This window comes from Leptosomus discolor, chromosome 9 (genome assembly GCF_034619465.1).
Source record: "Leptosomus discolor isolate bLepDis1 chromosome 9, bLepDis1.hap2, whole genome shotgun sequence".
Classification (NCBI taxonomy): domain Eukaryota; kingdom Metazoa; phylum Chordata; class Aves; order Leptosomiformes; family Leptosomidae; genus Leptosomus; species Leptosomus discolor.
The window spans coordinates 48,055,680-48,071,741 of NC_141399.1; positions in this window are offsets into that span (position 1 = coordinate 48,055,680).

Genomic DNA, 16,062 nt, shown 5'->3' on the forward strand with positions numbered 1-16,062 from the left:
AGCCCAGATATCACAACGACCATGGCTCTACTCATGCTTTTTCCACCTGGAGGAGAGAAGGAGCTGCCCTCTTGCTCCTTGGAGGCCTGGAGGATAGCTTTTCGTTTTCATCCCCGGAAGCCTGAGCTGTAGAAAGGTATAAACAACCTGCTTTCTGCTTGCAGGGGAGGAGGGGAAGGTCTGGAGAACAGCCCCAAATGGTTTATTAATTCATTTGGTTTCGTTGAGGGAGAATAGTGGGCTGAAACAAGACATCTCTCCCTCTCTGGTTTTAGCTGGTTGCTATTGAAAAGAAATTTTCCCTAGAAACCCATTAATACAATGTGGAGAGGCAGGTTAAAATTACACTTCATCTTGAAACAGTGTTTGAAAAGAGGAAATTACAATATTTTGTTTAAAAGCTGCAGAAGGAAACGTATTTTTCATATGCCAAAAAAAGGTTTTTCAGCGTATTTCCTGTACATTTTGATGAATTTGCAACCAGCCTCAATTAACCTCAAACCTGCATTTTTCAACAAATAAGTAGTTCACTTGAGCATGTGATCCATTTAGGAATTATAACAGCTTCTGTACATAGCAAGCAAATAGAAATAATAATGAAAGGCAGAATTCAAAACCACCTGTGTGCTTCTAATACACAGGGAAAAAAATTCCGTTCATCTCACTTTAAGTCAACAAACTAGCGGATAATGGAGAAGAGTTAATACATGTTCCTGAGGGCTTTTTGATAAAGGTCATCAAAGAGGCTTTTAAGGAAACTGAATAGCCAAAGGGAGATTGTCTAACTTCCACAGTGTATTAAAAGCTGATTAAGACAGAGAAAAGAAGAAACGAAATCAAGAGTTCATTCTGAACGTATAAATAATATAATAATAGGACATCCCCGAGAGCCCATCTTAGGATGAAAGTCTTTCATTAACGATGCAAGGGGAAAAGGGCGAACAGTCAAGTGGAAAAATTTTGCAGGGAGCAGAAAATGATCTCAGCTGGCTGAGGCTGGTGTAAGCTGCAAGGGGACCTCGTCGAGGTGGGCTGCTGAAGAGCCTGCCACGACATGGCAAGCGGTGGAAAGCCGTGCGCGTTAGAAAACGTCGCTTGAACTCTTCGTACACCTTGGTGGGTTTTAAATCAGCCTTGGTGACTCAGGAGAGAGAAAAAGAAAGAGAAGACCCCGGCTTAACGATGAGCAGATGAAGAAATGCTGGCTCAGCAGTCAGAGGCAGCACAGGCAGTAGACTGCGTTGGGCAGGGGGATAAGGAACCACAGAAAACATAAAAAATACCTTTTGGGAATAGAGTTTAGTCCTGCCCACTTCTCCTTAGGACAGACAGATGGGATTAAAGTCTGCCCAAAGCCGTTTGGTAAAACTGTGAAAGGCATAAAGGGAGTTTTACGACGAAGACGGTGAGATCAAGGTGGTTAAGGCTAGAGGGGAAAGAAATAAGGAGAAAGCTGCTGGGAGCATTGCCATCATCATAAAAACAGACCTCTTTTTTTCCTGGAAAGCTCCCTTTAAGGCAGTCCACCTTCCAAAATTGGTATAGATAAGATTGAACATGATAAGAGACAGAAACCGCGATGCTGCGGGGTATTGGGCATCACCTGCCAGCTGAGATTAAGGAGAAATTCTCCCGTGGTGAGGCTAATGCAAAGCAGACCAGGGGTTTCTTCCGCCTTGGTCTGAAATCTCTCTGCCAGGCACTGTCAAAGGCAGGACACGGAGCCGGACACGAGCTGCCTGATAAATCCTCTCCTCCTGATCTTGTTTCCTAATGTAATAGTTTGCATTTTCAGTCTGCCCATGTATCATTCTAGATGGGCCAGGGCACTTAATCCCCGTTGGTTTATTCATTATTAGAAAGCTTTTCAGTTTTCCTTTAACATCATTCGGGCCTGATTTGATTACTGAATACGTCCAGTCTGAGTTCATATTTCTGAGAAAGGAGTGATAATTAGATGATGGTCGTGCAGCCTGGGGAAGGGAAAGGGCCGGAGATGGGTGGAAAGGCTCCGGTGTCAGCACAACTGCGAGCGGCCGAACCCTGCGGTCCAGCCTCTCCTGGACCATCCTCAGTGAGTGAGCCCATCCTCAGAGGCTCACTCTCCGCAACGCATCTTTAGCAGGAGCAGGGTCAAGGCTGGGATTTTTTTTTTTTTTTTTACCCCTGTCGTTTGTGGAAGAATTAATCAGAAAATTGCAGCCCACCAGGCTTTAAGGTTGGAGCTAAATCCCTTTAAATCGGTGCCACTGGGCTCCCGTCCACTGATTATTTAAATAATGGCTTGATTTTTTTTATTTTATTTGATTCTAGTCTTCAGGAAAAAAAAAAAAAATCCAGATTTTCTTTCAGATCAGATGTAAAATGGCATAAACCACAGCTTTGCTGGATTCCATCTCCTTACCAGCTATGCAAGTAGGTGAGGGTAGGCACTGCCCTGCATGCAGGGAGAAGCCAGCCTGGTAAACACGTGGAGGAGCGCCGGGAGGAAAGACAGGGAAGACAAGCCTGTCGCTGTCTCTTCCCTGTTAAAATTCACATCAAGGCTGATTTCAGTCTTCTTGTGGTGGGTGAAGGGCAAAAAGACACTGCTGGCTGTAGAGGGGTACCCTCAGGTGGTCTGGTTTTGGTGGCCTTAGGGTGAGCCCTAGCTTCTCCTTAGCAATAAGGGTCTAGGGAGAGAAAACCAGCAGTATTTTGTGAAGACATGAAGGAGAAAGCCTGGCTCAGAAGCGGGACTCCTCCTTCACTGCTCTTTCCCACCGCATCCCCCAGGCAGGAACGGCTGTGGCTGCCCCGCGGCTGGGTGGTGGTGGGGTTGCAGAAGACGCGAAGTGGAGGGGACACCACCACGGTCACAGGCGGTTCAGGCTGAGTGAGGGTCTTGGGGGCTGGAAAGCCAGGACCGTCTGGGACTCCTTGAAGAGCTCACGAGCAGAGGGGAACCTACAAGCTACTGAAGGGCGTGAGCTCATCGATAGGCACCAAGAGGCTCGTTTGCGGGCTTTCAGCTGCCTGTGAGAGTCCTCCACCCTCTGTTTATTACATGGCAAGGTGTTTAAATTTAGGTGCTCGTTTCCTGCAGGAAGCCAAAAGAGATGCCAGTTCAGATAGGGCTGTGGGCGGAGGTGTGGGCTAACGAGAGGACCTCCTAGGCAGCAGCAGCAGGGGGGTTGTGCAGGTAGGCACTGACAGAGAGAAGGAAGAGAAAGTGATGTAAACCAGCAAGATCAGAGATAAGGCTGAGATGGGAACGAGAGAGCAGCATCTTGTCCTCAGTCACCCTCGCAGGGCTCCAGGGTGGTCCGTCCCAGCAGGGTGGTGGATGCAGCCAAAGAGCATCCCCCGGTCAGTGCTGGGTCTGGTGAGAAAGCATTTGCATTTAAACTGCTGGACATATTGCTTCTCCTCTGTCAGGACTTAGGTGTGGCAGGATATTTATTCCAGGCTATGGCTGGATTCAGTGGGATCACTTGTTAAAATATCGGCCATGCTTCCTGCCTTGGGGCACAAAGATCTGTCCCCTAGTTTTACAGTCAATAATTCCAGGGGTCTGCCCAGGCAATGGGAATGCTTGGATGTATGAATCCTCCCTTTCTCAGCTCATAGACGCAGGATCCTAGGGGATCTTCTCTGATGGATGTTTGTCTAACCTTCAGGCTTCCAGGAAGGAGATACCAGTCCTCCCCCAGAGACCTGCCTCACTGGCGCTGCATGTTACTACTGAAGCTGATAGAAAGCTTTTAGTGATGTCCAACCCAAGCCTTTGCTACAGTGGATTAAGTGTTTGTATCCTCATCCTTCCCCCAGTGACCTTACAGATTGATTACCATCCATTTTATAACTAAATTTTGCCTGGTGATGGACTGTTTTCACATCTTCTACTTTCCAGACTAAACAAACGCCTCTTCTTCAACATTTCCTAATAAGCTATGGTTACTGAACCTCATCTTATTATTCGTGCTTCTCCTCTGGACTTCTTCCAGTTCATCAACATCTCTCTCACCCCGATGTCCCAAAGCGGGCAGGGCGTTCCAGTCCCGGCCTCAGGCTAAGACGAACAACACACCCCACGTCTCCCACGGCTCAGGCTCCTGCAAACACATCGCTATCTGACACACATCTTTTTTTGCAAAGGCCCCCACCCTTTCGAACCCGAACCCTTAAGCGCTGGCAAGCCCTCCCAGCTAGGAGCCGCCCATGCCTCTTCCATCAGCAGGGCCGTTAATGAAAATATCGACCACAGCCACACTGCAGAGAGACTCCTGCAGCGCCTGCTTACTGTGTTTGCCTGCTCCAACCGTGAACCGGTGATAATCGCTCTGAGAGCAATTTAAGAGCTGGCTGTGCATTTGCTGAATTCATCTAAGCGATGTTTCTCAGTGTACCGCTGCAAAATCTCGCTTAGGAGGAGATCAGCGCGTCGCTCTGTCCCACTGTGGGAACTTCTTGCTGCCCGCCCAGCCCCGTGAGTTATTGCAGGGACTGTTTCGGGCAGGAAACCTCAGAACAGCAGCCTGACTGCTGAGGAGAAGTGGTGAAAAGTGAGCGGTCAGGGAATATTTGTGTGAATAAGTCTGCCGAGCTGGGGTCACGCTCTGGAGCTCGTGGGCTCATCTTACCATTTTGGGTTTTTATTCAGCTGTTTGCTGCGTGAGCTCCCGAGCTCAGAAGGTTCTCAGCTCGACGCTGGGATGCCTTGGCTGAAATGCCGCCTGCGGGGCTGAAAACGATGTGTTTTCAGCGGGAACACTTGGAAAGCTGATAACCGTGGTGAGGAGGAGTATGGAGCAGCACAGGATGAAGGCAAAACCTGTACCCTGGACTCAGAGAGAGCACAGCCTGTTCCAGCTCCGGACACGGCTTGTGGTAGCATCCTGGCACAGCCACGGGGCTTCTGGGAGTTAAAAATAGCACCCAACACCAGGGAGAGGCTGAGGATACTCTTACCTAAGTTAAACCAGGGTCTCTGTTGAACAGGGAGTGAGGGGGTATTAACAAATGCCTTTATTTTGCAGGAGCTGCATGTCGACAGTCTCCTGTACCTGCTGCAGCTTGGGGTGGCTGGACAAAGAGCCACTGGCTTGATTTTTACTAATAAAAACTGCCCAAACCGGACAGCATGTCATGAACTTAGCTAGTGGCTGCAAGTGCTAAAATATCTCTGCCGAGTGGTTTTGCAGGCAGCTGCACAAGCCCCAAACCAACGGGTTTTAATTTGTATGTGAGGTTCACGATAGCTCCAGGCTGCCGGGGGAGCGACAGGGAGGGGAACCAGCCCCCCTCCCTCGCTGGGCCATTTGGTGTTTAATGTATAAATTTAGCTCTGTTTTGCCTTTTGTGTAATTCGGTTTGTCTGGCAGCAGGCTGGCAGGCTGCCCGGGCCTCGTGAAGCCTGCACGCCATGCCATGAGGAACACCTTGGGCAGATGGCAGCCCTGGAGCAGCCATCCCATCCTATCCCATCCCATCCCATCCCATCCCATCCCATCCCATCCCATCCCATCCCATCCCATCCCATCCATCTCATCCCATCCTCCTTGCTGATGGGGAGGAAGGAACTGGCGACACTACGGCTCTGCAAGCTTGTTTTCCAAGCAAGGCGACCACTGTGGGCTCCCAAAGGGCAGGCAAGGAAGCTCATGTGCTGGGGAAGCAAAACCCTGCTCTGGGTGGGGTGTCTGGGGGAGACCACTCGCTCCTGTTCCTGCTTGAAACGTGGCTGCATCTCCCTGCTTTCCCCCCCATCCCACTGCCCAAGTCCTTGGACATGGGAGGAGGGGACATGGGGCATGTAGCACGTGGCAGAGGGACAGGATGGGGAGGTGGCCCTTTGCCCACCCTGCCCATGGAGGGAGAACAGGAAAGCATCTTCCCTGAGAGAAAAAGGGCTTCTGAGAGGCTCCAGGCCAGGAGAGGTCTGGCCTTGAGGTGCACAGGGGTTTGGGCTGCCATGGGTAAGGAAGCTGCTTCCCACCCCTCTCTGGGTGCTTGACACTCACCCCATAGGGTACTGACAGCCCCAAGTCTCCAAGGGGCCGTGGGGACTGACCTTCCCGTGTGAGTACCAGGGTTGGTGATGGGCACGGGGGAAACCCAGAGTGCTTCTGCCCTCCTCACAGCAAAAAGAACTTGAGAAACCCACGAGAACGCACAAATCACAGATATTTCTGTTCACAAAACGGATCTGAACACCAGTACCCAAATCCTCCACCAGTACCCAAATCCTCGTGGCATCCAGCATAGCTGACCGGGGCCCATCGAGGATCCAACCCCTGGGTGCTGCATGGGGCTACATGAGGTGGACCCAGACCTGCCCGCCCAGACCTCAGCTCAAAAGCATTAGTGCCGGCCCCAGCCATACACAGACGAGAGCTGCAGTCCCAGCTTTGCCTCTAGAATAATTTATTCTGGATTATTTTCTATTTTTCCTTTGTCCTTCCTGTGTTTTCAAGGTTTGCTCCCCCACCAGCAAGGCTCAGGCTCCGTTAGACGCAAGGTCCCTGCATCCTCTGCAGTGGGGATGGGCCCCACAAACTCATCTCACAAGTGGCTCACCCGCTGACCCGGGGTCTCCACACTACCAAGGGATGAGCTAATGCTGAAAAATCCCAAAGAAGCAGCTTTCTGAGGAAATTGTGTGCTGGAAAAGACAGCCTGACAGAAAATAACGCCCCCCCGCCCCACCACAGCAAAAGACCCAAGCCTGCAATTTCTTCCTTGCTGCCTGGAAAGGGCTGGGGCTGTGTTTTCCAAAAAGTTAAAACACAGGGTAGGGATGTTATTTTAGTGAATGGCTGAGCCCCTTCAAACCTCCCGACAAATGGATCCGTCCCCGAGTCCTGTTTGGGCAGATGCAGGTCTGGGCTGAGCTCCAGGCCACGTCCTCCCCCTGCGGGGACAGCTTCGGGCTGTGGAAAAATAACGCACAGGGGGAGTGGAAAAAGAGGCTGTTTTGCAGGTGGTGCTGAGTTGTTCCAGACACGGAGCGCAAACGCAATTGCAAATGAATAAAATTTCCTCCTCCCTCCCTAAAAAAGCTGGTCTGTGCTGGTAATTAAGGCTGGGGATTACTGGTGGGGGGTACGGCAGGAGGCTGTGGATTTTGGCTGTCTGTGGTTGAGGGGTTGCTCTGTGGACCCTCTATGATGGCAGGCACTTTCGTGGCGATGGTGCTGGGCTGTTTTCTGAAGGTTCACGGAGCCCCAGGAGCCGATCCGGGGCAACAAACCTGGCCAAAGCTGTGCTTCATCTTTTGCTTGGCTTCCCAGAGCTCAGCCCCCCCTGCTCCAAGCCTCACTCCTCGTCAGCATCAACCCTTCCCCCTGCAGCCCATCCCCAGCTGCGCCCCAGGCTCCTGGCATTCACCGATTTTGGACAAATTCCTTTTGAAAAAGACATCCTCAGTGGCCGTGGTCGGACTTGCCCCATCAGCCGCAGGCCTGAGGGTACAACCGCTGGGTGCCAGAGCCCGCGGCTGCCAAAAAGGGGGGAAAGTCAAACGTGGAGTCTCTCTAGAAATGTGCACCGAGTAATTGCTAATGGCTCGGCCTCGTGAGGAACAGCTTTAAGAGTAAATAATCGCCTGCTCCAGGTACTAAGGCAGGACGAGACCTCGCTGCCTGACACAGCCATTCAGCAAACGTACGCACGAAGCATCAGGGCTCTGCTCGCTGCCTGGCCTTGTTCAGCGGCTGACAAAGGCATCCACCGGGTCATTAACTCGAATTAGGACCATCTATTATTATTACTACACAGGAAACCTTGCACACAGGTCGCTAGAGCACACCATTATTTTGTCGTGCGTGATCAGGCCTCCCACGAGAGAGCTTCGCTCGCTTGGTTTGGCGCCTGGCGTGTGGGTTTGCTCTGCGACCCTCTTTCAACACCGGGTCACTCTTCTGTTGTGTCTTCCCTGGCGCAGGGCTAATGATAACGGCTTTGTCCGGCTTTAGGTGAGAGCCGCAGCCTTTGTGGGGAACCTGTGCTCACTGGGGAGCCGCTGTCATTGCTGAGCGCAAGCGGGGAACCTGAGATACACCCCAAAGAACTTCTCCAACCCCACAGAGGGTCTCGGTGCAGCATCTCAAAGGGGGACCCCGAGTCCAAGCTGGATTGTCCCCCTGGGTTGACAGGTCCCTCCTGGGTCAGAGGAAGGTTTGTCAATGGTCTGTCACCCATCCCGAGATGCCTTCAGCCTTCTTGTGGCCAGTGTGTGCCGTGCTCGTGGCTGATCTCAAGTCTACATTAAAATGCACACTGACAAAGAGAGGTCCCTTAGGAAAAGAAGGAGCTTAGGTGTCGCTGGGGGCTTCTGTTGGGGAGACATCTGCATCTCCAACGCCTGCGAATGTCCCCTGTGGTAGAAGGCTAGTTGTCATCTCCAGACGGGCATCTGACCCTCCAGCACTGCTTGCTTCTCTTGCTGGACTATCAGAGGTGCTGGGGACAACCAGACTTTGACATCCCAAGTGAAGATGGTGAAGTCAGAGCAGATCAATCCACTTGATGACAGCTTCGGGCAAGCAAATAATCACTTTGGGCAGCGCATCTGTTCTGAAGCCGCGACCTCAGCTGTAACCAGCCTGCCCGCTGATGTTGGCCTTGCATCCACAATCCCTGGCAGAATGTTGATGCGTAGAGAAGGGAGTGACCAAGCTCCTGGGGGACGATGTCTCCTGCTGGTTTCCCACCTCTCCGGGCCAGCTGCTGCCTTGCAGGGACATGGCCCAAGCTGTGGCACCGCAGGAGTGGCGCTCACCCCGAGCATACGTGCTACGCTACAGCTGTCCTTAGCCCTCTCCAAGTTTTCCATCCAAGATCTTGCTGGCTCTCTGAGAGCACGCAGAGCTGCTGATCTTATCGTTGGCGGGATGTGCATCTGCGCAGAAGGTCGCAGTGACCACTGCTAGATGGGGGATGTCTCTAGTTTTGGCCATGGGCACACGGGGAAGCCTCCTTTGCCCTGGGTGAGCTGGGGACCCTTGCGCATCTCTCTTCGAGGAAACCTGCAGCCCCTTCTTGGTGACTTGTATGAAAAATCCTCGTTTCTTTATGTCGTTACGCTCCCTCCTGCCTTTTTTATCCAAAGATAATTTTGGGGGGAAATAATTGCTTTCAGTGGAATTTTTAGTGGATTTTTAATTGTCAGCTACACAAAGAAACCCAAAGTTTCTGGAATAAAAAAGTGGGTAGATTTGAAGATGGGAAGGGGAAGGGGAAGGGGGAGAAGGGGCAATCCTAGCTAGAGCTGATGGCACCTAGACCAAAGCTTTTTGGTTCACGGTGATTTCCAGCATTCCTGCATCTCCTGCAGGCTCTGCCTACTTCCTTAAGTCACCTGAAGCCTCCTTACAGCCTTGCTTCCAGCGAGACCCAGCGTTACAGAGGGCCAGGGCTGGGATTTCTGGACCTCAGTACTGACTGATGAACCGGTGAAACAGGGCAGCAGATGTTGGTTAGAGACTGAGTGTGCCCGTGTGCCACAGGAGCCTTCTGGGAACTCCTGAAACAGAAGAAGATGCCGCTGCAGGATTCAGCGACTGCGGGGAGCACGGCCAGAAAGAGCAGGGGAGGCGAAGGTCAGCCCTAGTGGGCAGCGGTAGACCCCTGTGTGCGGAGGAGGGGATGCCCAGTCAGAAAACTGTGTTCCCCCAGCAGGAACCAGCTCCACTGGGGTGTCTGCCAGTAAACCTAAGAACAAGGGAAGGTTTCCTGACTCCTGCCAACCCTCCACTGGATTTGAGACGGGACAGTTTGTCCTTCATTTACGTGACACTGATGGATGACCTCAGCTCCTGCAGAGGGAGGGAGGAGAACGGCCTGCGGTGAAAGTCCCGGGTGCCAAGACCTCGCCACTCCTGGCAGACGCAGATATATCCCATCACCAGGAAATATCTTCACGTTCTGTAGCCTGCAAAAGCGCGGTTTGCAGGAAGGTGGAGTTAGCAACAGCACTAAATGGGGGGGAGGGACATGAGCACGGAGATATTTGGCATAAGGCACCAAGCCCTTGTCATAACCTCGATGTGCTTGCTACGTGTTCAGCTTTCCAGCGTGCTGAGAAGTCCTTTCCTGGCCTGTTTTGCTAGTGTGACTTCTAGAAGACTGGGAATCCTTCCAAACTGGGACCTGGGGACTTCAGTTCCCCTGGAGCAAAATGGTAGTTAAAAGGCTGCAGCGTGGGGCGTCTGGTTGATTTTTTTATTTTATTTTGTTTCTTTGTTCCCCCGGGGTTTTGTGTTAAATCCTCACCAGGCTCACAAAGAACAATAATATTTTGGGAACGCCCATCGGGAAACATTGGCTGTACCCTCTGTTTCTTCAGGTTTGGAGTTGCTCCATTAAAGTGACTGAACTCAAACGAGACTTTTACGCGTATGAGAAACTGGAAACGCAGCTGTGCTGTACGTGCATTTAAAAAATGTGAGTTCTACAGAAATTTAAAAAAAAATTAAAAAAAGAAGTTACAAACTCCAGGGCAGCTCTGTTTCTCTGCCTGCTCCAAAATCACTGGCAAAGGCAGGAGCTCTTCCATAGCATGGGGAGCCCTGGCCGGCTCCCCTTCGCCCGCAAACCCCGCTGTGAAGTATCAGGGAGCCAGCGGGCTCCCCCTCCGCAGCTGAGGTACGGCCCTGCTTTTTGGGGTGCCACACGCTGCCGCAACGCCCGCACGAACAGCACGTGCAAACCAGATCCCCGGTGACCCCGGGCACCCCCAGCGGAGACACCCCATCCCTGGGGAGACTTTGGGACAGGCAGCGTCCGCGGCAGAGGGCTGCGGAGCCGAGCCGAGGGGAGCTTTGGTGACGGAAAGGTTGTGAAACAGTTTCCTGTTTACTGGTCTCTTACTTTTTGTCCCCGTTAACTACAGACTCTACCTCCTGAACTGTCGCTTTTAGCAGCAACGGAGGGGAAAGCCCTGTCCTGTTAACCCCATTCCTCCTCCTCCTCCCTCGAACCAGCCCCGAGAGGACACGGCTGCACACGGGTGCCCGTCCTCAGCACTGCAGCTGGAAGAGACCATCCTCCTGGGTCCTTAATGGCACTTAATCCTTCGAGTTGATTAAAATAGTATATTAACCAGAAGACTCGGGCGTAATGGGAATAATAGATATAGACAGGGCGCAGTTACGTGGCGAGCGGGACTTCACTAAATGAGCTGTAATCCGTTGCTCTGCTACAGAGGGGAAGGATTAGAGCATTATTCTTTTTTTTGGGGGGGGGTTGAAAGCCTCAGCTCTGAGGAAGCGATCCCCAGCTGGGGCAAAACGGTGCAACTCGGCGGGTTTCTTATTTATACTGCGGGGGCCGGAGGCTATTTTAAAGCAGGTTGGCTTACACGGATGGAGTGCCCTCTCCGTGCTTGCTCGCTTCAGGTTCCTGAGCGGAGAGCAGCTGTGGACAGGCCGTGCCCTGCGTTGCACCGGACCAGGCATGTGGTGATGGCTCAGAGATGAGGGAAGTGCTGGGGTATCTGTTCCATCACCCCCAGGAGAGCTTGGCTCTGCAGAGCCTCCCTGTAAGGGCCAAAAAGGACTGGTTTGCCCTATGCTGTAAGTTGGGGAAACTGAGGCAGGGTGAGCTGGGCGAGGCTGCAGCAGCCCAGGGTCTGTGCCCATCCCTGCAGGATCCTTGTTCCACATCAGGACGAGACCCCCAACACTCACCACGGTGCTGCTCCCGGTGCTGGAAGGGAACCATTGCCACATCAGTGGGGTCCCTAAACCACAGGGGAAGCAGAGCCTGGTGGATCCAGCCAAAGCACAGACGCAGGGACGTGCCAAGAGGGCCCTTGCTCTTTTCCCTTGCTCCTCTCGCTGTTTCCTCTGCCATATGCCCTGTGGATCAGTGGAGAGCTGGCAGAAGCCCTGCTTTGGGTTCGCAAGACCTTGTCTCTTTGGGCCAGGAAAGCCATCGGCTTCTCTGGCTACAAGCATCTGCTAATCTGGTACTGAGAACACTGGCTGTCTGGCCAGCCCTGAAGCACAAGCCTGAGTTAAGCAAAACTGGAGATTTTTTTTTTTTTTTTTACAGTTTCCTTTTTTTTTTTTTTTTGTTTTTTTGGTCTCTGAGCCTTAAACATTTATGCCTTTGTTTGGTTTTTGGTCCTGAGCCCTCCCTTGTGACAGAAAAGGGCCGTGAACTAAAAAAAAAAACCAAACAAACTTGAAAGCTGAACGTCTAGTGAAATTGCAGCTTCCAGCAAAGCCGGGAGGGCTGAGGCAGCCACGCAGCGGCCAGGGGAGCTCCAGGAACGTGGCACCAAGGGCACCACAAGGGCTTGCGACCACGACACGTACACCCCGTTGTGCTCGTGCGCGTTTTTGGGGGTCGGTGGGACAGGATCACGCACTTGCACCAGTGCAGAGGAGTCCTGAGCTGGGGCTCAGCAGCAGATGCCAGACAGCAGCTTCGCCCCCCAGGAGGCTGAGCTGCACCCCTGGGCACGGTCCCCTGCTTTTGGGACAGTGGCAGGGAAAAAGAATCATGGCAGGGCCACCACTGCCTTGTCCTTGTCCCTCAGGGAGAGCTTTGGAGGGGCAGCCACCCTTCCCCAGGGGTCCCGGGAGCAGGAGAAACGAGGGTGCAGGCTGTGCGAGGGACTTTTTGGAGAGGTGGTGGTTCCCCTTTCCTCCATGTCTGTTCACGGGATGCAGTAAGGGGAGGGCAGTGGTAACCCCTGCCAGCGTCGCCAGGCATCTCTTCCCGGGGGTGACAGGGATGTTCCTCCTGCCTCTATACGGTATCAGCAGCCCTGCAGCACCCAAACCTGCTCCTTGTCCTGTCCCTAGCCCTGGATTTGAGCAGGGATGGAGAAATTTTAACATGCTGGGGATGAAAGGTGTGGCAGAGATGTCCACCAGCCCCTCCGGAGGAAGGACATCAGCCGTACCCCAGCCATGCTGAGCCCCCTGCTCCGGGCCACGGGCTGTAGCCGGGAGGTGATGCTGGGGAGCACGGGGTGGGAATAGCAAAGCCTCGAGCCGGTTGTTTTTATTGCTTCTTTATATGGCAATGTTCCCTCATCCTCCGCTGGGAGCTCCCAGGGCTGTTCCTGCCTGTCCCTCCTTCGTATCCTGCTCTGCCAGGAGCACTGAGGTTTCACAGCCTCCTCCGCAGAGCGTGGAACACGAGGAGCCCTCCGAAAACCCCAGCTGGAGGGCGATCCCTGCTCCCAGGCTCTGGTGGCCCTCGTGGAAGGGTGGCTCTGAGGCTGCGTGCCCTGGAGCTGACTCTTTGGGTTGGCTCTGCAGCCAGGGGACGTGCAGAAATCCCCAAGGTGGACGCCCATGCCCTCCCATTGAGCTTTACTCCGGATTTTATATTCCCTTTCCTTAAATAAAGAAAAAGTTCTTGGTTTTGGAAACCCACCCGTTTGTCCCAGTAATTCTCCTGCTGCCTCTCCATCAGGGACTTCTCCTTCTGCCAAAGGTACTGCTGCTTCCCTCCCGATCCAAGGGAAAGGCAGAGACTTGCTGCAGGGTTTTGTGGACGAAGCGGCAACTTTGCAGCCCTCTGGCTGGTTATCCTCCCTTAACATCACGGTGTGTCCACGTCTGCCAGTCTGCTGACTGTCTCATCTGGCTCAGACGCCTTGCCAAGCTCTAGGGATTGCCCTCAACCTCTCTAATCTCGGGGTCCTTTTGACCACGTCTTGGTCAAACTACGCTGGGGTGAAGGAGAAGCTGGTACAGGCAAGCTGCCACCCAAGGCAGAGGTGCAGTGAATGCTCTACAGGCTCAAAGCATCAGCCTTAAGCATCTGAGCATCTTCCAGCTCTGCTCAGGACCTCGATCTGCCTCCCCAGGGGAGCTGTAATTAAACACGAACCTGACCCTGGTGCACTCCAGGGCTCACCAGCTCCTGCACAGGCTCAGCAGAAGGAGCTTGCAGAGGGCAGGGAGCCCACAAAGTCTCTTTTCTTGTCTGGTTTTGCTTCTTAAAGGTTGAGCTCACGCTCTGGGCAGCGGGAGGGGGATTTGAGGAGGTCCGCTACACCCTAGGACATATTTTCACAAGACTGGCAGTCTCCTAATAGCTGAAACCCTGCCAGGTTAGAGTGAAACCAGCCTACAGGTTCAGGTCCTTGAAGAGAAGGGAAGGAGCACACCGTGTGAGGTTACACAAATCTTTCTCCTTAAGAAACTGAGCTAAAGCCACCTAAGCATTGGGGGCAGCTTCCTCAGCATGGAAGGGACCTGTGCTTTTAGAAAGGGCTGAGCAGTCTGCAAACTGGGCTCACCGAAGGCTGGGAAAGGGAGGCTGTGCATCCCAAATTGCCTCTGAAACTGGGCTTCCACTCGTGAAACGGCCCCAAAAATCTACAGCGCCCTTCTGCGTGCTTGTGGTGGGAGGGGGTCCCTGGGGTGGGCACCAAGGTGTGGGCCATCAAGGTCTCCAAAAGGCCCTGGGCAGGCTGTGCTGGTTTCTATCTTCTGGCTTTGATACGTTCCTCCCATCAGATGTGGGTGGCCTGGACTCAGCTGCGGAGAACATGCCAGGGACCTCGGGTCTAGAGAAAGAGGATGCAACGTGCTCCTCTTCCCCGCCTTCCCGCAGAGGTTCTCTAAATGATGATGGGAGAGGACCAGGACAAGGCCAGGCTTCATCTCACTTGCTCCAAACTATATCAGGAACATCAGCTCATCCCTGCCTGCTTGCCCCAAGCGGCCTTTGCCAGAGTTCCTGGATTAATCCAGGAGGGCTGGGCTTGTACAGCTCCTCCGGTAACACCAGCCAGGTGATTTGTACTTTCCATACAAATGCTCTTCTTCACGCTGCTGGCAGGAGAGGCTTTTTGTGTCCCTGATTAGAACGGCAAGAGAGGACGGCACTTGACGGTATGCAGCGAAGAGCTGTGTTTATCCCCTCTAATTGCTGCATGCTCCTCTGCCTCCTGCTGAACCACATCACCCCATTTTGGGCTGAGTGTAGGAAACCACGGGGCTGAGTTAAGTTTTCTGTGCTCTAGAGCAGTCTGTGAACAGGAAGAAAATTTGTTTCTGCTGGCAGTTTTAGTCTTGCTGCCCTGGGGTGTTGGGGGCTAATGTGACACCCTCCCACACACACTTTAGGGTCACTTTAAGGATGCTCTTGGCAAAATGGACTCTGCATCACGGTGTGTCTGGCCTGGAGAAGGGTAAGGAGGGAGAGGGAGCAGACATCTGGGATGCAGGGGTTGTGCTGTGGACTCAAATATGATTTAGATGTAATCTGGTTTAGTCTATTTGCAAGAACATATTTCAGTCAGATACTGTACAGCTCTCCCAGAGGAGGCAGAGTGTGTGTGTGTGTGTGTGTGTGTGTGTGTGTGTGTGTGTGTGTGTTTGTGTGATAATTCCCAGCCATCCGCCACCTAGAACTAAGCAAAACTTTTTAAACCGCAAGAGCCTTTTAAGAAAACCATCTGCATGTCACGAAGGCACAAAGTCAAACCTGCTTTAGCTCAGAACGAGCTGTCAGCACAGGTTGAACAAGCTTCATCTGGCAAAGTGCTCTTGCAGCCGGAACAGCTTACCCCACCCAAAGCATCTTCTGGCTCTCACGACTTCCAGCAAATGCAAACACCGACTGCTCAGCTGCAGTTCCTCTCCTGCTTCTCCTGCGGCCCCAGGAAGGAGGCCCAGAGGGGTCTCCACGGCTGGCCAGAGCAGAGCGATGCTCTCACCTCCTGCACATGGCAGCCAACTGGCGGCAGCTGCTAAACTGAGCCTAAAAGTTTCGTTTTGTTAAACCCTTTCCTACAGAAAGCATCCAGGCTGCAGTTTCTGCACCAAGAACTGGAGAACCCCCATCTCTCTGGTAGTTTTTCTCAGTGGTGGATACCCGTGCTGTTGAAGGTACTTTTTTGGGGCTTTATTATTCGAATTAGAAGAGGTTGGCTCCAGCTTCCAGCTACTGCTTCTTCTACCCTTTCTGTGCTTCTTGATCAACAAATCCTTCGCTATTTTAACACAGCAATCGGGGTCAGCCTTGATCTTTGTGGTGTGCTGAGCAGCCGGGCCTTCCCAGGTCTCCCATGGCAGAACGGGATCTCTAGGCTGGGGACAGGGTTTTCTG